Source organism: Mobula birostris, chromosome 23, assembly GCF_030028105.1.
Source record: "Mobula birostris isolate sMobBir1 chromosome 23, sMobBir1.hap1, whole genome shotgun sequence".
NCBI lineage: Eukaryota > Metazoa > Chordata > Chondrichthyes > Myliobatiformes > Myliobatidae > Mobula > Mobula birostris.
In genome coordinates this window covers 45,556,080-45,579,498 of record NC_092392.1, presented here as the reverse complement: position 1 = coordinate 45,579,498, position 23,419 = coordinate 45,556,080, and the positions used below count along the sequence as shown (strand labels likewise).

The window sequence follows — 23,419 nt, the reverse complement described above, 5'->3', positions numbered from 1 at the left end:
GTGTGCAGATTTTTTTTTGTGCTGTATCAGATCCAGGGTAACAATATTTTGTTCTCCTTCACACTCGTGTACTGGAAATGACATTAAACAATCTTTAACCTTGAACTCTTAAGTTTTATATCTTTGTTGTCAATGTCCACTCTGTATTGAATTTCATATGCTTCACGTCTGGCATTGCAACCAGCCCACCTCTACCAGTGCTTCCCTCATGCTGTGATGGACATTCCCTTTGCTCTCTTCACTCCTGCCCCTTTGCTGTGATGTTAAACACGATGGATTTCTCACTTCTTCTTGTTCTGATGGAAGCTCATTGACCTGAAACATTGAATGTCTTTCTCTTTAGAAAGCCCAGCTAGCAGACATTCTCACGGACATCTTTAACATTTCTCTGAAATAGTCCACCGTCCCTGCAGGCTGCCACCATCATCCTAGTGCCCAAGAGGCCAACGAAACCTGCTTTAACGACGACCTCAGTGGCACTGACCTAAATAATAATGAATTGCTTTGAATGCTGGTCATGAGGTGCATTAAATCCTGCTTTGTCCAGCTTGAACACCATATACAAGTTTGCTGATGACAACACTGCTGTGGGCTGTATCAAAGGTGGTGATAAATCAGCATACAGGAGGGAAATTGAAAATTTGACTGAGTGGTATAATAACAGCAACCTTTTAGTCAATGTCATAAGACCGAGGAACTGATTGTAGACTTCAGGAGTGGGAAACCAGAGGTCCAAGAGCCAGTAATCATCGGAGGATCAGAGGTAGAGAGGGTCAGTAACTTTAAATTTCTGGGTGTCACTATCTCAGAGGACCTGTTCTGGACCCATCATATTAAATATAGAAACATAAAAACATAGAAAAACTACAGCACAATACAGGACCTTCAGTGCACAAAGTTGTGCCGAACATGTCCCTACCTTATAAATTACCAGACTTCCCCATAGCCCTCTATTTTTCTAAGCTCCATGTACCTATCCAAAAGTCTCTAAAAAGACACTATCATATTCACCTCCACCACAGTTGCCAGCAGCCCATTCCACACACTCACCACTCTGAGTAAAAAACTTACCCCTGACATCTCCTCTGTATCTACTCACCAGCATCTTAAACCTGTGTCCTCTTGCGGTAACCATTTCAGCCCTGGGAAAAAGCCCCTGACTATCCACACAATCAATGCCTCTCATCATCTTATACATCTCTATCAGGTCACCTCTCATCCTCCGTCGCTCCAAGGACAAAAGGCCGAGTTCACTCAATCTATTCTCATAAGGCATGCTCCCCAATCCAGGCAACATCCTTGTAAATCTCCTCTGCACCCTTTCTATGGCTTCCACATCCTTCCTGTAGTGAGGTGACCAGAACTGAGCACAGTTCTCCAAGCGGGGTCTGACCAGGGTCCTATATAGCTGCAACATTACCTCTTGGTTCCTAAATTCAATTCCACGATTGATGAATACCAATACACCGTACGCTTTCCTAACCACAGAGTCAACCTGCGCAGCTGCTTCAAGCATCCTATGGACTTGGACCCCAACATCCCTCTGATTTTCCACACTACCATTAATACTATATTCTGCCATCATATTTGACCTACCAAAATGAACCACTTCACATTTATCTGGGTTGAACTCCATCTGCCACTTCTCAGCCCAGTTTTGCATCCTATCAATGTCCCGCTGTAACCTCTGACAGCCCTCCACACTATCCACAACACCTCCAACCTTTGTATCATCAGAAAACTTACTAACCCATCCCTCCACTTCCTCATCCAGGTCATTTATAAAAATCACGAAGAGTAAGGGTCCCAGAACAGATCCCTGAGGCACACCACTGGTCACCAACCTCCGTGCAGAATATGACCCGTCTATAACCACTCTTTGCCTTCTGTAGGCAGGCCAGTTCTGGATTCACAAAGCAATGTCCCCCTGGATTGCATGCCTCCTTACTTTCTCAATAAGCCTTGCATGGGGTACTTTATCAAGTGCTTTGCTGAAATCCATATACATTACATCTACTGCTCTACCTTTATCCATGTGTTTAGTCACATCCTCAAAAACTTTAATCAGGCTCATAAGGCACAATCTGCCCTTGACAAAGCCATGCTGACTATTCCTAATCATATTATACCTTTCCAAATGTTCATAAATCCTGCCTCTCAGGATCTTCTCTATCAACTTACCAACCACTGAGGTAAGGCTCACTGGTCTATAATTTCTTGGGCTATCTCTACTCCCTTTCTTGAATAAAGGAACAACATCCGCAACCCTCCAATCCTTCGGAATCTCTCCCATCCCCATTGATGATGGAAAGATCATCTCCGGAGGCTCAACAATCTCCTCCCTTGCCTCCCACAGTAGCCTGGGGTACATCTCATCTGGTCCCGGTGACCTATCCAACTTGATGCATTCCAAAATCTCCAACACATCCTCTTTCTTAATATCTACATGCTCAAGCTTTTCAGTCTGCTGCAAGTCATCATTACAATCACCAAGATCCTTTTCCATAGTGAATACTGAAGTAAAGTATTCATTAAGTACCTCTGCTATTTCCTTCGGTTCCATACATACTTCCCCACTATCACACTTGATAGGTCCTATTCTTTCACATCTTATCCTCTTGCTCTTCACATACTTGTAGAATGCCTTGGGGTTTTCCTTAATCCTGCCCGCCAAGGCCTTCTCATGGCCCGTTCTGGCTCTCCTAATTTCCTTTTTAAGCTCCTTCCTATTATCCTTATAATCTTCTAGATCTCAAACATTACCTAGCTCTCTCAAACTTTTGTAAGCTTTTCTTTTCTTCTTGACTAGATTTATTACAGTCTTTGTACACCACGGTTCTTGTACCCTACCATAACTTCCCTGTCTCATTGGAACGTACCTATGCAGAACTCCACACAAATATCCCCTGAACATTTGCCACATTTCTTCCATACTCTTCCCTGAGAACATCTGTTTCCAATTTAAGCTTCCAATTTCCTGCCTGATAGCTTCATAATTTCCCTTACTTCAATTAAATGCTTTTCTAACTTATCTGTTCCTATCTCTCTCCAATGCTATTGTAAAGGAGATAGAATTATGATCACTATCTCCAAAATGCACTCCCACTGAAAGATCTGACACCTGACCAGGTTCATTTCCCAATACCAAATCAAGTACAGCCTCTCCTCTTGCAGGCTTATCTACATATTGTGTGAAGAAACCTTCCTGAACACACCTAACAAACTCCACCCCATCTAAACCCCTTGCTCTAGGGAGATGCCAATCGATATTTGGGAAATTAAAACCTCCCATCACTGCAACTCTGCTATTATTACACCTTTCCAGGATCTGTTTCCCTATCTGCTCCTCGAAATCCCCTTTACTATTGGGCGGCCTATAAAAAGAACACAGTAAAGTTATTGACCCCTTCCTGTTCCTAACCTCCACCCACAGAGAATCCATAGACAATCTCTCCATGGCGTCCACCTTTTCTGCAGCTGTGACATTATCTCTGATCAACAGTGCCATGCCCCCACCTCTTTTGCCTCCCTGCCTGCCATTTCTGAAACATCTAAAACCCGGCACTTGAAGTAACCATTCCTGTCCCTGAGCCATCCAAGTCTCTGTAATGGCCACCACATCATATCTCCAAGTACAGATCCACACTCTAAGCTCATCTGCTTTGTTCACAACACTCCTTGTGTTAAAATAGACTCATCTCAAACCTTCCGTCTGAGCACACCCCTTCCCTATCACTTGCCTATCCTCCCTCTCGCACTTTCTATAAGCTTTCTATATTTGTGAGCCAACCTCCTCTTCCCCACTCTCTTCAGTTCGCTTCCCACTCCCCAACAATTTTAGTTTAAACTCTCCCCAGTAGCCTTAGCAAAGCTCCCCGTCAGGATATTGGTCCCCCTGGGATTCAAGTGCAACCTGTCCTTTTTGTACAGGTCACAACTGCCCCAAAAGAGATCCCAATTATCCAGAAATCTGAATCCCTGCCCCCTGCTCCAATCCCTCAGCCACGCATTTACCCTCCACCTCATTCTATTCCTATTCTCACTGTCGCGTGGCACAGGCAGTAATCCCAAGATTACTACCTTTGCGGTCCTGCTTCTCAACTTCCTTCCTAACTCTCTGTAGTCTTTTTATCAGGACCTCTTCCCTTTTCCTACCTATGTCATTGGTACCAATATGTACCACGACCTCTCACTGCAGGATATCTTGGATGCGATCTGAAACATCCCAGACCCTGGCACGTGGGAGACAAACTACCATCCGAGTTTCTTTCCTGCATCCACAGAATCGCCTGTCTGACCCCCTAACTATACAGTCCCCTATCACTACTGCCTTCCTCTTCCTTTCCCTATACTTCTGAGCCACAAGGCCAGACTCTGTGCCAAAGGTACGGCCACTGTCACTTCCCCCAGGTGGGCTGTCCCCCCGCCAACAGTACTTAAACAGCAGTACTTATTGTCAAGGAGTACAGCCACAGGGGTACTGTCTAGTACCTGACTCTACCCTTTCCCCCTCCTGACTGTGACCCACTTGTCTGTCTCCTGTGGCCCTGGTGTGACCACCTGCCTATAACTCCTCTCTATCACCTCCTCGCTCTCCCTGACAAGACGAAGGTCATCGAGCTGCATCTCCAGTTCCCTAACTTGGTCCTTCGGAGCTGCAGCTCGGCACACCTGGTGCAGATATGGCCGTCCGGGAGGCTGGGAGACTCCAGGACCTCCCACATCTGACACCGAGCACAGAAAACTGGCCTCACATACATACTGCCTCCTTTCCACAATTAATACAGGTAAACCTACCTTTCCTCGTCCTGTTACCGCCTAAGCCCATTGAGCCAAAGCCCTATCACTCTGCTGCCTCTCTGAACGCTGCCTGCTGGATATGGCGGTCTTCTTTTTAAACTTTTCATGCTGTACTGGCTGACATCACGCGCACCTGCGCAGTCTTGCCTCTCTTTTAACCCGAGTGGTAAAAACTGCCCTGGCTCCAAAAATCAGCCGTTCACTTACAGCCTTCTTGCTCCGAATCAAAATCCGTTGTAGGTCCCTTGCCGTTTTAAACCTTTCATGCTATACTGGCTGACGTCACGCACATGCGCAGTCTTGCCTCTCTTTTACCCCAAGTGGTAAAAACTGCAAGGAATTGCAAAGAAAACACAACAGTGCGTCTACATCCTCAGGAGTCTGCAGAGGTTCATCATGTCATCAAAAACCTTGGGAAACTTCTATAGATGTGTGGTAGAAAGTGTGCTGACTGGCTGCATTACAGCCTGGCATGGGAACACCAATGCCTTTGAATAGAAAATCCTACAAGAGGTAGTGGATCAGGCCCAGTACGTCACAGGCAAAACCCTCCCAACCATTGAGCACATTTACATGAAATGTTGCCGTAGAAAACAGCATCCATCATCAAAGATCCTCACCACCCAGGCATGTTCTCTTCTCGCTACTGCCATGAGGTAGAAGAAGGTACAGGTGCCTCAGGACTCGCACCACCAGGTTCAAGAACAGTTACTACCCCTCAACCATCAGCCTCTTGAACAAAAGGGGATAAATACATTCATTTTATTTCTGGTGCTCCCACAACCAATGGTCTCACTTTAAGGACACGTTATCTTGTTGTTTCATGCTTGTTATTTACCGCTATTAATTTATATTTGCATTTGCTCAGTTTGTTGTCTATTGATCCTGTTTACAGTTACTGCTCTATAGATTTGCTAAGCATGCATGCAGAAAAACAATCTCAGGGTTGTATGTGGTGACATGTATGTACCTGATAAAAAAAACTTTTACTTTGAACTTCACACTACATTGAAGCCCTATCAGTTTGTATATTGCTGGAATCAGTCCACTGATGATAACAGTAGCATCTGCACTCTACTCAGTCCTGTCCCATCTTGAGTATGGTGTCTTCTATATCAGAATGGTGTTCATTGACTTCAGTTCAGTGTTCAATAACTCATCCCTCAGAGGATGTGGGTAAACTGTCCTTGTCTGTTCCCAACACCTCCGGCTACAACTGGATCTCAAACTTCTTGACAGAGGGACCTCAGACAGTCCATGTTGGCAGCAACACTTCTAACTCCATCACACTAAGCAATGGTGCTTCCCCTATACTCCAACACCATCTCTTTAGTCAAGAAAGCACAGCAGCGCCTTCATTCCCTGAGGAGATTGAGATGATGAGACTCCACACACCCATTCGAACCACATTCTACCAGAGACTATTGAGAGTGTCCTGACCAGCCATATCATTGTCTGGTGTGGGAATTGCAAGGCATCTGACCACAAGACCCCAGAACAGATTGTGAGGATTACTGAGAGAATCATCAGAATCTTTCCCCCACAATCTAGAACATATACCATAATTGCTGAATTCCCAGAGCCCTCAAAATTGTCAGAGACCCTTCCCTTCCGTCCCACCGTCTCTGACTTCCTACTATCAGGCAGAAGGTATGAGAACAAGACAGGTAACAGCCTCTTACCCCAGCATGCAAGATTTCTGAACTCCCTGTTACCACCCAGTACACATTATTGATGGCAGCAGCAGTAGCAGCAATACCTCTGTATATTTAACTCTATATCATCTTTATGTCAACTTGTACAGCTTCCGAATGCTTTTTTAAATGTGTTAATATTATTTTGTGTGCTGAATGTGATACGTATACTGTGTTTTGCACTTTGGAGCTTGAGGAACATTGTTTTGTTTAGCTGTATACCCGTGTACGGTTGAATGAAAATAAACTTGAACTTTTGGGATACTACATGACAAGCTATTTAGGTGCAGCATTTCGGGCTTTTTGTTTGAGATTTCCAGTGTCTGCAGTGTTTTCTTTACCAACTTCCTCCCAGCAGAGGGATGAGAGCAGTGACAGTGCTGGGATCATTCTGTGTGAGTCTTGCATCAACGCCTGAAACAGTGAGTGAAATCAAATGGCATACTGTCTCAAGGATGGTCACGCCATTGTACTCCACTGTCCGAGACATAACATTCACTTGAAGCATTGGTTTAACCTGCACTTATCACCAAGGGATACATGTGCTAGGAATGGCAGCTCAGCAGATTTTAAAGGGCTGTTACCCACTTAAATTACCCACTAACATTCAAAGATTCAAAGTACATTTATTATCAAAGAATGTATAAATTATACAACCTTAAGGTTTGCTTGCCAACAGGTAGCCACAAAGCAAGAAGCCTGAAAGAACCCAATTAAAGAAAAAAATAAAAAACCAACACCCGATGTGCAACTGAAAGGGGAAAAAATACAAATCATGCAAACAATTGAAGCAAACCCCAACGTTCTGAACCAAACTGACTCCTCAGATCTGAACCCCAGAGGAGGCCCAAAGCCTTGCTTATCAGTTCATCATATTAGCGGGCACAGAGCACAGCAGCCAGGGAAGTCTTCATACCCTTAGCGCCATGGAGAGAGGAGTGACCATTGCAGAGAACAAGCAAAATTGGCCCTCACCTCGGACACCAACACTCTGTCTTTTCAGTCTCTCTGGGCCAATGTTTAAATTGAACAACAACAGAACAGCGAAAGGCTCCGGCACCCTGGAGAGAGGAGTGGACATCGCGGAGGGTGAGCGAAATCGACTACGTAAACTAGATGAGTTTAGTGCCTTCACTAAATAAACCACTTTGATGGAGGACATGTGTGCTAACACCTGTTCCTAACATCAATTAGCAAATTAGGTGTTGGTTAGGAGGTTTATTGGCCACCATAAATTGCCCCTAGTGGTTGAAACTGGGGGTAGGTGGGAGAGATGATGGAAATTGGGGATAATATAATAGGATTAGTGTAAATGGTGGCTCATGGTCATCATGGATTGGATGGACCAAATGGCCTGTTTCGGAGCTGTTGCCTCTATGTGATCTATAGGTTTGTTTAGTCTGCAGAAGGAATGAGTACATGATAAGACAGGCAAAACCAGAAGAAGATGAGATGGGAAGACCACAGGAACACATTACATACTCTAGGTAGAGGACATCCCTCATCTTGTGCACCTCCTCCGAAAAGGTTTTCCAATGTCATGTGCATGAAATATCTGCTTCTCCTTCAATCTCTGAGCTATCCTGATGGACCTATCATTTCAGACGGCACCTGCCACAACCACATGAGTGGACACTACATAGACCGCTCCGCAAAAATTACTTTTGATTCAGAGTTTGTTAACCCTCAGTGCTGTTTTAGCACCTCCAAACAAAATGAGATTCTGAAGATGCTGGAAATCTTGAGCTATGCATACAAAATGCTGGAGGAACTCAGCAAGTCAGGCAGCATCTGTAGAGGGGTACATGAGTCGTGATGAAAGGTTTTGACCCAAAACACTGACTGTTTATTCCCTTCCGTACACACTGCCTGACTTTCAGCATTCCTCCAGCATTTTCTGTGTAAAAGTCAAATTATGCAAATTTGAGAATTTAAACTAGTCTTTAAATTACACATCTTATTATCACAGTACTCATTCAGTGACTATTTTCCTCTCGTAATCTAAATAACCCTTGAGTAGAGCAAGTTCATTGTCACATCCATTACAGAAAGAATTGAGGATGGAAAAATAACAAGATTTTTTTTTAAATCGTTCATTTTCTAGGAAACTGTACACTGGTGGCAAGTTCAGCATTTATTGACCATTTCTAGTTGTCCTTGAGAAAGGAATAGCGAATTGTTTTATCAACCCCTTCTGGTAAAAGAACTCCCACAATGTTGTCGGTATGGAGTTCCAGGGCCTACACCCATTGATAATGAAGTAATGGCAATATATTTCAAAATTTCAAAATGAATCTCAGGGTTATATATGGTGTACTTTGACAATGGACTCACTTTGAATTTTGAGCTTTGAAATCAATACATTTGCAGCTTGGAGAGAAATCTGCCAGTGGGAGTTTTCCCCGTACCTAAAATTCCGTCCTGCTTGGTGGTGGGGTTTACAAATTTAGGAAGCGTTTTCCTAAGCAAGTTACTGATGTACATCTTGTTTGCGGCACCCACTAAGGCCACCATGTATCTTTATGGAAAAAGATGATGGGGTGCCAGTCAGGTGGGTCGCTTTGTTCTGGATGTATATGTTCCTTGAGAATTGCTAGAATGAAACATATTTAGGCAAATGGAAAATAGAGTGGCATATATTTAGGCAAATGGAGGCCCAACAGTAGCATGGCAATTAGCATGAGACTTTCACAGCTCAGTGCATGCCAGAGTTCAGAGTTCAATTCTGGCGCCATTCTGTAAGGAGGCTCTGTAGGCCCTCCCCAGGGAATGGATTGGTTTTCCCTGGGTGCTCCTGTTTCCTCTCACAGTCCAAAGATGTACTGGGTAGGGTAACGGTGTGGCTCAAAGGGACAGAAGGCCCTACTCCGCACAGTATCACTAAATAAAAATAAAATAAATATTCCTTGACATTCCTAAGTTGTGCCTTGCAGGTGGTGGAAATGCTTGGCAATGTAAGGAGGTGAGTCATTTACCACAGAATACCCAACCTCACATCCTCTTTTATAGCCATAATGTTTATTTGGCTGGTACAGTGGAGCCTTGGGTGTTGATGACAGCGAACCAGTGTTGATCATGCCACTGAATGTCAAAGTCAAGAGAGAAAAACAGGAAAGAAAGAGAAAAAGTTTTTTTTTAACTATAGTTTATTTTTATTTCCAGGGTGCTTGTTTGGCAGCGTTACTGTTTGACTCATGTGAAAGAAAATTTCTCAGACTAAAGTGAACAAGCCTTAATTTTGGTAAGTTTAATTTATATGTATTATACAAATATAGAAATTTCACATAATTGATATACTATTGCAGTGGTGAGTTAGGGAGTTTAAATGGAGAAGTTATTGGCATGGTACAGCATATTGAACAATTGGCACATTTTGTGTTTAACCATGCATATTTCTAGTTTGAGTTGCTATGTAATTTATGCCTAATTAACAGCTTGGATAATTAGTCTCGCAGTTCCTAGATAGTAAAATCTGCAAAGATAAACCAAGGAGCTGCAGATAATAGCAATGTTCTAGGACATCTCTGGTAAATCCTTTCCTTACAGCAAAACCAGTAGCACAGTGGTGTACAGTCAAGAGGGAACTGTCCTGGGAGTCTTCAACATTGACTCCAAAATCTCGTGGAATTCAGTTCGACCTGGCTAAAGAAACCTTCTAATGATTACTATTTACTGCCCTCACTCTCCCCCCTTCTGGCTAGTAAGACAATCAGGCACAAGAGAAGAATTATACCATTTATCCCATCAAGTCTGCTCCACTATTGAATAATGAGGGATATATTTTCCCTCTTAACCCCATTTTCTTGCCTTCTCCCTAGAACCATTGATGCCCTAACTAATCAAGAAATATCAAATTCTGCTTTAAATATTCCCAATGACTGGACCTCCACAGCCATATACATTAACCCTTTAATTCCAAGGATTATTCTTGTAAGCCTCCTTTGGGCCCTCTCCAATGCCAGCACATCCTTTCTTAGATATAGGGCCCAAAGCTGCTCACAATACTCCGATCTCATTCTAGTAATAGTATTGAAGATGTGCTCCTCAATTTGCCATACTCTTGTGTAACGCACTGTAATGGCTTCTCTGTAATGTTTTACTGCTAAGACTAATGAAATGGCTTCTCTGTAATATTCACTGCTGAAGTAATGGTTTCTCTGTAGTAGCGATGTTTGGGTTATGGTTGCAGATAACAGGACCGTGGTTATGCATGTTAGCCAATCAGGATTTTGTTGCCCTGTCTTGTGAATCTGGAAGCAGTTGATTTCGTGAGCTTTTGCCATAGGGGGAGAGAGATGAAGAGAGAAGATGAGAATGGAGAGATTTGGTAGACCACCGGACAGGGTGGATTCGGAGTGAGGGTCCGAAGAGCTGCGATGATCGGAGGAGGTTAATGGTGAACAATGGGCCTATGAGTGAGCTCCAACTTTGCGCACAGGCTGTTTAATAAGATTGGGCCTTTTTTTCCTTTTATTTCATTTCTCTACTAACCATAAAGTCAAAGTAAGAGTTATAAAGCTTAATTGTTTAATCGCATATTGTGTACTGTTCGTTATTTCAGAGTACTGATTTGTAACAGGGGACACATCTTGCAGCATCCACCCAAATGAGATTTCTTAAATTTGGCCAGGCCAGGGGCTATCACTCCCTATATTAAGCCGCTAGGCGAAGCGAGAGTTACACTTGGGTGAACTGTTGCAGTACAGATCCATCACTGGCTTCTGTGCAGTAATGTGTTAAATTGCCCACATCTATCCCTTCCACAAAAAGCAGGACAAGCTCAGCCTAGCCAATCGCCACCTCATTAGTCTTGGTCAGCAGCAAAGTGAAAGACGGGATACTCAATAGTGCAATCAAACAAACTTCCTTACCAACAACCAACTTGCAAATGTTCAACTTTGGTTTCACCAAAGTCACTCAGCTCTTGACTTCATTCCAGCCTTGGTCCAAACATGGACAAAAGAGGTGAATGCCAGAGGTGAAATGAGAATAAACAAGGCAGCGTTTGATTCAGTACGGCATCAAGAAGCCCTGGCTAAACTGGAATCAGAGGGAAACCAAATGATTCTAAAGACATTAGTCTTTAGTTAGAGGCAATTTGGAGAACATGGGACACTTACAGTTAGAAGAAATGAAATCAAGTCACTTGATAAAAATATCCAAAATTATGAGAGGGTTTCATAAGGTAATTCAGAAAAAATGATCACTGTTCAGCGAGTTAGTAACCAGGAATATGGGAATACAGTGGATTCTGGTTAATTGACCTATTAGTTAATCAGGGCAGATGCTTCTTTGGGACAACATTTAATAACAAGAATGAAAGAAAATAGCTTTGATTTCCTTTGTTTACTTGGGACTCTATGCCACTTAATTGGGACAGGAGACTGTTGCCAAACAGTTTCTAACTACCATCAGTCATGTGCACTTGTGTGGCTTTGGACTGTGCTTAAAGTTAACAGTTTTCAAATAGCGCCAGTTTCGTGTGTTTATGTTCAAAAAGCCGTGAATTTTTTGGTCACTGATAGTTGGCGAGAAATAAGCAGTAAGAAAACTCAGAACTGTTTTGCTTACTGTGGTTTCAAGCATTCAGGCATGGAGATGCCAGAAATGACAGGAGTAAAAATGAAACAATTTCACTGTTTCAACAAGTTAGAAACTATGAAGAATTTGAAGGTATCAGCGATCATTTTGAATGTTACAATGAAAATAAAGACTTGGAAGATGCAATCATTGAAAGGATGGTGACAGTCCATTATCTGTACCAGGTGTCAGCATGGATTTTGTTCATTTACAGTGAATCAAAAGAACATGGATGAATTCTTCTGTCGATAACTATGAGGAACTAATACACAGTTTTAGTGTGCTGTAGTGGCATTAGTGGTTCTAATTTGTTCTGTATTGTATTGTATTTAAATACATAATTTGCTACTCAGTTAAACAGTAGTTTTTCTTTTTTTATACCTATTTACTATTTCCATGAAACTTTGACTAATTGGGCCAAAATATACTGGTTCCAATGTGTCCCAATTAACCAGAATCCATTGTATTAATAGGAAGTCACCATACATTCTGTCTTTTTGCAATTGATAGATAGACCCATTTTTGCACTTTCTTCAACAACTATATCAATTAAGTTTTGTATTTCTTCCTCCGTACTTGCAATTAACACAGTGTCATCCGCATATCTGAAATTATTGATGTTTTCACCGCCAACTTTGATAAGTGCAAAACTGGGTCTATCTATCAATTGCAAAAATACAGAATGTATGGTGATATCGAAAAGGAAGGAGAATCCTGTCTGCAGGCTGAAAATAAATGGGGAAGACATAAAACAAGTACAGAACTTTTACTACTTAGGAAGCTGGGTGACATCAGATGGCAGGTGCGACATGGACATCAAAAGAAGAATAGGGATGGCAAAGGACACCTTTACAAGAATTAAGAGTACACTGACCAATACTAAACTAGGCATGACAACCCACCTCAGAGTACTGAAATGTTACTTTTATCCAGTTATGTTATAGGGCTCAGAATGTTGGATAATATCTAGTAACATGAGGAAATGAATTGAAGCAGCAGAGATGTGGTTTTTGAGGAGGATGCAAAGAATATCATGGACGAAACGAATATCTAACAAGGATATCATGAACAGAGCAAACACAAAAGAGAAATAATGTATGAGATCATGAAAAGATCATGAAATAGTATAAAGTATAAAAGGCAACGTAACTTCATCGGACATGTGATTAGGAAAGAGGAGTTAGAATGCAGGGTAATTAAGGGAAAGATTGAAGGGAAGAAAGCAAGAGGAAGGCAAAGACAAATGATGATGGAGACAGCAGCCAGAGAACTGGAAGTGAATACCAATGAATTGATCCACTTGACCTGAAACAGGAGTGTGTGGGCCATGGCAGTCAAAGCTCAAACTGGGCATGGCACCTGATGATGATGATGATGATAAAGGAAATAGTCTAAATTTGACCAGCAGAAGTTTATTATGTTATGTAAACGGCAACAATGAATATCAATTGAGACAGGTTATATAAAAAAACCGAACATTTATTAAACACAGATAAACGATAAGGTAAAAAAAAAACAAACGAAAACTTTAACTGGAAGTTAACCGACATGCAGCCGTTGAACAAATCAACACTCAGCACTGGCTCTTAAAGCGTTAAATGCGAAAACAGTTCTTAAAGTGATAAAGTCAGATATAGTTCTTAAAGCAATAAATTCGAAGTCCAACAGATCTATATGTTCAATTGGGGAGAGACTTCTCTGAAGAAGGATTTCTTCACAGACACAACTTTCCAGCTGGTTCTGTCCACAGAATCCACGTGGAGGTAAATAAACAGTTTAAAACAACTGACCTTAAATTCTTTTAAAGAGAGAGAGCAAACCGTTACATGAACTCCTTGCTCTTTTTGGCAAGAGTTATTCTCGATGCAGGTTGCTACTCCGCCAACGAAGACTGAATATGGTTGATCCTTTGTTAAACTGCCAAACGATGCCAACTCCTCTCGATCCCTCGATCCTGCGCTTCGATAAATTCTTCACTCTCCCTTCTACTGTTGGAATTGAGTAAATCAACACATCTAGCCAAAAATTTCCGGTCCAATAATATGGCATCTTGCAATAGAACGCAAAACCATTTTAAAAATGAAACTGCGTCACAAAAACAAACACGCAACGGAAACGGAAACGTTCTACCTGGAAATCTACAAACTAAAAACCTTACTGCGTCACCTGAGTCGACCCTTATATAGTCATGGTGCACATGTCATCACGTGACCTTACATCGGCGGGAAAATCACATCAGGTGACCTCCAAAAGACCATTACATCATTCTCAGAAAAAAACAGATTTCCTTGAGCATGTAACAATAAGGAAATAAATGACTGATCAGAAACAATAAAGCAGGCTGAATCAGTCATCATTTCAAGATTCAAGATTGTTTATTGTCATACGCAATCCGACAAGGAGTTCCTGTCCACACGGAATAGAATCATCCCATCGAGCAGAAACACAGATTCAGTATTTTAAAGTTAAGTGACTATATCTATATATTTGAAGGAAAAAATAGAAGTGCATGAAGAAAGGAGGAGGAAATTATGACTGTGGTAAGGAGATAAAGTTCATATGATGAACAAAATTATACTATATTATGCAAAATATAATGAGCAGAAAACATTTAAATGATTAGAAAACCAAGTAGGAGGGGCTCCTCACTCTTTAATCCTCCTGCTTTTATTGCGTTCAGTTGCAGGAAATCAGCCCCTAGAGTTCTGATTACCTTTTCCTCTCTAAACTGACTGATTTCTTTTTTTGGTCTGTGAGTGTGCCTTCCCTAGAACAATGACAGTGATTCAAGAAACTTATTTTGTCCCACTTTCTCTCTCCTCAAATTCTGCCCGAACTGCTGATGTCTCCAGTATTTCCCTTTTATTTCAGATTTGCAGCATCTGCTAAACCTTGCTTAAGTTTGTTTCTTTAAATGTTGGCCTTGAGATCATCTAGAATGGGGAAGTGCCTCCAAGGCTGCTCTTCCGATGAAACATTAATGCCGAGCGAAGTGCTGAAACACTGTGCAGGCATTAATAGTAAAAATTATTGCAAAATATCAACATTTCATTATAAAGATGTAGTTTTCTAACATGGACATTAACATATGCATTAGAATACACGCACAGAAATGTAGAACAGGATAATTTAACCTTCACTTACTGCCAGTTATACTGTGCCTTTTAGATTCATTACTAAAATGCACCATACTAACAATGTGTACCAGTCCTACGCAATTGTACTGAATATAAACAATTATTTTTGGCAAAGATCTCTTCCTTACCAAAACAAATCTGCACAGGAAGAGACTTTATATATGGAACAAGATTAAAAGTGCAGTGCCAGTCATTTATAGATGTATTTTTATTTGTGCCATGCCATATGACATACTCCCTGGAGATTTTCCAACAGAATTTCATGGAGAAATGTCATTAGACACTTTAAAAAAAATGAGTCAATTCAAGATTCAGCCACAGAATGTTTCATATCAGCAAAGTACTTCAGAACTAAAATAATAAAATAATTAGATATAAATGTTCAATTTATTCTCCTAATTACTTGTTTAATTTGTGATGTAGAGCACATTCATAATCATGCTTCACATGGTACAAATTATAAGGGTAAATTAGGCTCTTCATGATGAGGTCAATGTACAGTCACTTGGACTGATCTCTGTATAACTTGTGAACATGGGTTTTCTCGCTCAGTGTCTTCAGCAAGGTCAGGTAAATTACAGCCTGTAACCCCTCACTTGTAGAAATTCAGTCAGATCTAGATGGAGTACATTTTATTTGTTCATTCTCTCATTCATGAATTTTATTTAGTGAGTTGTAAAGCATTTACAGCTCGTAAATGTTTTTCTTCAGTGTCTGGGTGAATTCTCAGGACTTTGGCAATAGTGTGTCCCCAGCCCTTTAGCTTTCACATCGGTCCATGGCCTCCTCTACTGCTGCAATAAGGCCACACTCAGATTAGAGGAGCAACACCTGATGGCATGCACATCGATTTCCCCAACTTGCAGTAATTGCCCACTCCCCTTCTCCTTTACCATTCCCCATTCCCATTTTCCTCTCTCATCTTATCTCCTTACCTGTCCATCACCTCCCTCAGCTGCTCCTTCCCCTTCCCTTTCTGCCATGGTCTTCTATCAGATTCCTTTATCTCTTTCAACAATCTCCTGGTTTCTCTTATCATTTACTACCTTGTACTTCTTCCTCCTCTCCCCCCACCTTTTTACTCTGACTTCTCATCCCTTTTCTCCAGTCCTGATGAAGGGTCTCAGCCTGAAACATCGACTGTACTCTTTTCCATGGATGCTGTCTGGCCTGCTGAGCTCCTCCAGCATTTTGTGTTTTACTGAGCTTTCACACTGATGTTTGGATTACATGATCACAACGTGTACAACTGCTCACAGCTCCCACCCCCACCCCCACACACAAACACACATACACACACAAAATTGAATCTTATGATTGTATATGGCATATGCACTTCGATAATTAATTTATTTTGAACTTTGAACATTTAGATTTTTGTAAATTTCTGATGCATTTTTCAGTATGTTTCAAACAATATTGGAACATGGAATAGTGACATTATTTTTCATCAATTTTCCAACTGGTTAATTATAGAGACACAAGGTACTACAGATGCTGGAATCTGGAGCAACAAATAATCTGCTGGAGGAACTCAGCAGGAGTTTATTGCTGGAAATTAATTACTTTGTTTTTAGGTTAAATTCATCGATGCTACCCTCCCAGTGTGCATATGTTCCAATCAGAGAATTAAGTTAAAAATCAGTTTTATGGCCTCTTTTTATGAACTGAATGCCCCTGAACATTCTTACTGCTGCAATTATTAGCTTTCTCGTGGCTGAAACAGAATACACTTTGTCCAAAGTTAATTATCTAATCACTCCTTCCAAGATTAACATGAACCCATTCTCTCCAAAGTTAAACTGTATTTTTCCTTCAGGCAATGAAACTGTACACTTTCCAAACATGAATTGCCTTTCTAGTTAAATACACACTGATTACATCCAAAGCAATTTTTCTACATACTGTTTCTGGATTTGACATTACGTAGGTTGCTTTCAAAGTTAAAACATTGTGCTATCACAAACAAGAGAAAATCTGCAAATGCTGGAAATCCAAGCAACACACAAAATGCTGGCGGAACTCAGTAGGCCAGGCAGCATCTATGGAAAAGAGTACAGTCAACATTTCGGGCTGAGACCCTTCAGCAGGACTGAAATCTCGACTGTACTCTTTTCCATAGATGCTGCCTGGCCTGCTGAGTTCCTCCAGCATTTTGTGTGTGTTGCTAAAACATTATGCTGATGCTTTCAAAATTGAATCTTAAGATTTATTCTAACGTTGTAACTTCATCCTCTGTTATAATTGAAAGTGCACATAATGCCATCAAAAGTATGACAATCCTTCCAAGGTGAATCTGCACATACTAATTCCGAACACTGAGCACACCCCATTAGCAAAATAGTGATACATTTCTAGGAGATGCAAACTAGACCAGAAATATTAAAAACATTACATTCAAAAATGTATTTTTTATTCTTAAAAAATTAAACTTTTAGTAGTAAAGGAACTTAAATCGAAGTTCTAAATGTAGTCCAGATGCCCAAAAATTACCTTGATAGTCATCCACTCAACCCCTCCCAGAACTCATTCTCAGAGTTACAGTACTTTCTTTGTCTGTAATCAACTAATACCTAATATTGGAAATTTATAACCAAAAACCACCAAGAATCCTGAGCCTCCACCTGACTGAACATCCCCAATGCCCTTCCCCATTTGAGTAAAACTTGGCTCTTTGTAACCCTCCCACTTCGCACTTCAGACTCATTCATTTATTTGCTGCCAGCACTCTCCTCCCTTCAGATCTACTTGCAACGAAACCTGGCCACCTCTTGTGCTGAATGTTGACATCATCAATACAACAAACTAATCTGACTACTAGCTAGCGATGGCACATTTTTAACCTCTGACCACCACACCATATTTATCTTTAGTAATTTTTCTCCAGCCTAGTTTATACCACAAATATCACCAACCTCTGCATACATCCCCTGCCCCCCTAATAAACAAACACACACACACATTCGGTTTTGACCTACGTAATTATTCACCTATATCCTCACCCCATGGCTGCACTAGCATAACTGAATGGCTAATTAGCTAAATACACCTTTCAAGGAGTAGTCAGAATTCACAACATTACAAAAATAACATCTTCTCTTTCATTCTCCTCCTTCATTGATAAGTAGAGTTTTATTGTCTTGATACACCTAAAATATGAACAGGAATTCACAGATTGTTCCTATACATTATAGACTAAAACCTTGTGTTTCTGATCTGCACACTGAGGCCAAGAATTTCAATTGTGATGCAATTTGAGTATTATACAATTGAAAATGAACTTATTGCAGGAAATCTCCCATCACCCTGGAAATTTAACAAGGCACTTTCCAAAATGTATCATTTCTGGTTAGAACCTAGGCTGCTATTGGAGTCCTGACTCTGGTAGGAAGTCTTCAAGTGAAGTATTTATCCAGCTCTCACTTGGTCATTCCCTACAACTTCCAACCATAGCTGTTCCCTTCGCTATCAAGGCAAGCTTGTTGCCCTCTTCCACTACCCCAAGATAATGAGACTATCCAATGTATCCAATGCTTGTACATCCCTGACTATCAACCCCATCCCAAACTGTCAACAATGATCATTAATTCATCCACTTCCCCCTATAACTACTTCAGAAAGATCTCTCCTTTCCAGTGATCCTGTCAGACAAAGCTCACATCATTTTACCTAAAGCTGACCGGCTGCTAACTTTTATTCTGACCCCTCCATTTATGGACCTAACTCCCATGCCGTTTCTCTCCATAGCTTCAGACCAGACTTCACCCCAGAACAACCCACATTCCTTCAGCCACTCAGTATAAGTGGAGCACCCAAAACAAAGACCCTGTGAAAGACAGATGGATGGTTAATGCAGAATGTCTCGGCCTTTTTATGGTACTGTACTGAATTTCCTGGCAATTGGCCTTCAGACAAAATGTTTGTTGACCCACCATGAACCAAGAGATTAACAAACCTACTCACGTTATGTCTACTTCATAGACCTTGGAACCTTGTTAATACCAGTGGCTCATTGATGTTTATAGCTCAAATAAGAGAAATGGTATTCTGACATTTAATTATAAGTTTGGAAACAATCACAAACAGGAAAAAATTTTTGCCCAGGGTTAGGATGGGGCACTTTTTTTTGGGCATGCTACAGTAACACCAGGTCAGAGCCTAAATTGCAAATGTTGTCAAAATCAAGTACGCAGCAACACTGGAGTGTTTCTTACACCCAGAATGATGCACATTCAAAACAGTTAGTGACGCTTTGCTGCACTGCGTTCAGAGAACGATACCAATCCCTGTGACTGTCAGACATCAGCAACAGACACTGTAGGTTCCATGAAGACAGAGAGAGGGACTGCATGAAATGGGGAGAGAGCCTCCATAATTCACACAAAGGGACATGGAATTGCTCATAACTGAGATACGAGCATGGTCTGGGAAATCTGCAAGGGTCAGGTTAAGAAAAGACAGGCGACTTAAATTGTCCCCTCCAGAAGTAAGAATGGAACTTAACGGAACAACACCACAAGTGTCATCAAGTCCTCACAAAGTGGGCTTTGGACCACTAGAAATACTGCTGCCATATGGTGAAAGCAGATAGATACAAATGCACACTTAATTCACAGTGTATACACATCAACTATAACATCCAAAAGCTTCCAACGTCCACCACTGAAATTTTACTCCTCCACACACCCAGAGTCACCTCCATACAGAAGGTAATGCAAAGATTATCCTCACCTCCTCCATTTCAGCCTAGAACAGCAACAAATGTAAGGGAGGCCACCTGGATGGGAGAAGTCACTATCAAGTGCATCTTCTCACCAGGTTGCAAGAGATCATGTACCTCCTCATGATTAGAGGAGCAGAACTTCACCCCATCTGTTATTGTGTGGTTAAGCCCTATCGGTTTAAGCTCTACAGCAGAGTGGACATCTTCAAAGAATAGTATACTTTGTGCGGAAGTCCCACTGACCAGGGAGTACATGTTGCTGGAAACCCACTTAGGTAGTTGGAACAGGGACTTCTTTGTTGATGTGTTAAAAATAGTGCAGGTAGATTTGTAAAGCAATATGTGTGCTCTGCATCACATGGGATCAAATAAATTAGATTTCCTGGGCTTTCCTACTTGACTTGTAATGTACAACGGTTGGTGGTAATGATTAAAGTGGTGATTCACCTGGTTTGTAATCAGAGCTATGATTTTGCAGATCCTTAAGAGAAGCTGTTTTCCAGAGGGAATTCCCTATTGTCTTCTCAGATAGCAGATGAAACTGATTCTGGACTTTGAAGATCTGAGCTGGTGATGGTCTTGCTGCTTAGGTAGTTCCACCTACAATGTGGTGTCTCTGACGACTCTGGGAATAGGTTCCTTGAAAATGGACAAATATCCATGTCTGCCTCAGGACCCCCAAACCCCCACCCCCGGTTTACTTGCCATGCTTACACTGATGCATCTGGCAACCAGATTGTCTCAGAAAATGACACCATAGAAACATCCATTGAACCATCTCAGTAGCTAAGTTTTGCAACAAGCTATCCTTAACAGCTCTGAGCAGTCTGCAGTCAGCTATCGATTCAAATCTCTTCTCGTCACTAAAGAGTTCCTTTAGTTATTGAAGCATTAAATGCTATGATGTGCTCATAGTTGTACTGACACTGTTCTGCGGTGGTTGTCTATTGATTTGTAGTCTGGTTTATGTTGGAGTCGGCAGAAATGGGTGCGGGTGTGAGCAGAAATGGGCGTCTGTGTGGGCAGTAGTGGGTATTGATGTGAACAGAAATGGGTGTGGGTATGGGCACAGATGGGTATCAGTGTGGGCAGAAATGCGTATCAGTGTGGGCATAGATAGGTGTCAGTGCGGACAGAGGTGTGTATCGGTGTGGGCAGAAATGGGTATCAGTTGGGGAAGAGATGGGTGTCAGTGTGGGCATCGGTGTGGGCAGAGATGTGTGTCAGTGTGGGCAGAAATGGGTATCAGTGTGGGCAGAAATGAGTGTTGGTGTGGACAGAAATGGGTGTCAGTGTGGGCAGAAATGGGTGTCGGTGTGGGCAGAAATGAGTGTTAGCATGAGCAGAGATGGGTGTCGGTGTGGGCAGAAATGAGTGTTAGTATGAGCAGAGGTGGGTGTCGGTGTGGGCAGAAATGGGTGTCGGTGTGGGCAGAAATGGGTATCGGTGTGGGCAGAGATGGGTGTCAGTGTGGGCAGAGATGGGTGTCGGTGTGGGCAGAGATGGGTGTCGATGTGGGTAGAGATGGGTGCCGGTGTGGGCAGAGATGGGTATCAGTGTGGGCAGAGATAGGTGTCGGTGTGGGCAGAAATGAGTGTCAGTGTGGGCAGAAATGGGTGTCGGTGTGGACAGAAATGTGTGTCGGTGTGGGCATGAGTCGCACCATTTCACCTGGCAATTACCATAAACTTAGTTTACTCCAGGTAAAATTAAAATGGTATCTTTCAGCACAACATGATCCAATTTCCAGGTGTAGAAAAATGTGCTATGGATTTGATTTCTACATCCACAGGATCCCAACTGATTCAAGTTAAACAAATCCTTCGAAATTCAATTTATTTTTATTCTTCAGGAATAGACTCAACGGTACTGAAATTGCTTCAACAGTACATAACACACCAGAAAAACTACCAACACAAAAAATGCAACAGTAATAATTTATAAGCAGCCTCACTGACAATTACATTTGGAACATACAAGCACATAAGTCTCCCTGAAGTAGTGTGCGGAAGTTCAATTTAACACAAGAACAGTTAAATCCATGAAATGAATCCATCATGTTAACAGTGATATCATTTAGAATGTCTGTCAAAGCACTTGTTTCAAATGAATTACTACTTCCGCTAAAGTAGAAGTGGGAGGGAAAAAACATATTAAAAGTTTGAATTGCAATCCCTCACAATATAATGACATAGCCTGATAGAGAAAGCTCCCCACCTGTAGTTACTTGTATTGGGTAGATTGGGAGAAGAGTCAGCAATGTTGTAATATTATAAACATCTTTAGGGTAAAGCACTCCAGTGGCTAAACTCACAATGTCTGAACAGATGAAGGAATTAAGATGTGCAATAAACTTGCATATTTCTTTTATCCTGGTAACACACAGGCTTTATTTGATCTGCTGATTTCCACAATTACAGTACAGATTACTGCAATTCACTTTGTTCATTTTAACTAGGGGTTGCACATGGATCTTGAAGACCAGACTTCCAATGCCCCAATCAATCTGAGGTGCATTTGCAAAGGAGGCATGTGACATAGGCAGCACCATCTAGCAATGAGCAACTGGCTCCAGCACAACTTCGCCAATCCAGGTGACAAAGTATTGTTAAACTCCACTGATTCCACCAGTGGTAGAGGAGGTACCTGTCATAATCAACAGCGGCAGTCAAGCTTCAAGATATTTAATGGTTTACACACATGATCAAGGTCAGAAAATTCGTTTAGAGAATGTCGGAAACTACATCACTGGCCTTAAACTGCACAATACAGCAAAATGCTATCACTGATTATATCTTTCAGAACTCATCTATTATCAAAATGTCTCTTGTAGGACTAGTGTGAGCCTGCCATTCACAGTTGACAACTTGCATACAATGCCAGCTCTTCAGCCATTACAAGCACAAGGATTAAATATTTGCATGGTACTCTTCAACCCCCACCCCCTTTCTTCTCTTAGCAAAATAAAGTGGTGCACAAATCAAAATAAACAGTGGGTAAATAGAAAAGGACAAATACCACAGTTTCACCTTATCCCAATGGAGTAGAAAGTGCTAATGTAAATGGAGAGGGCGATATTGAGTCCATGGCTTGACGCAGGACCAAAATCACAGAAGATGAAACTACACTCATACCCATCGCTTTGCTAAGATCCCACCTTCCTTTGTCTTACAGAGGAATAAAGACACACCTTGCACTTCCTTCTTTCGTCACCACTATCGTATTTTCACATCTTTCCCCTATCAAACAACCAGTCACAGCAACTAACCAGGTCGCTACAGAAGAGCAAGAAAAGAAAGAAGATGAAGACACACCATCACTCGCCCGGCGCACACACGAAGAAGCTGACCTTATGCGTTATTTATTTACTTTAGGGCTGGGTTATGCGCATTGTGAGTTACTAGTCCTGCAGCCTGGTCAAAAGTAGAATACAAAGCAAGCTCCTCAAAGAATGAGATCACTTTTGACTACAGAACACTTTTTTC

General features: G+C 41.6%; 1 protein-coding gene across 3 annotated transcripts in view; it reads right to left on the bottom strand.

The window, feature by feature from the left end:
• LOC140186765 (potassium voltage-gated channel subfamily A member 3-like) overlaps positions 1–23,419 on the bottom strand; it is a 77,993-nt gene that overhangs the window by 1,792 nt on the left and 52,782 nt on the right. Inside the window, exon 2 of one of the 3 annotated variants that reach the window (XM_072241302.1) lies at positions 13,574–14,062. The exons of 1 other annotated variant lie outside the window; for it this stretch is intronic. The gene's annotated coding sequence lies outside the window, so the exon portion shown is untranslated. Of the gene's footprint in view, positions 1–13,573; positions 14,063–23,419 lie in introns of those variants that run through there. One more of the 3 variants, XM_072241303.1, reaches the window with a different exon arrangement.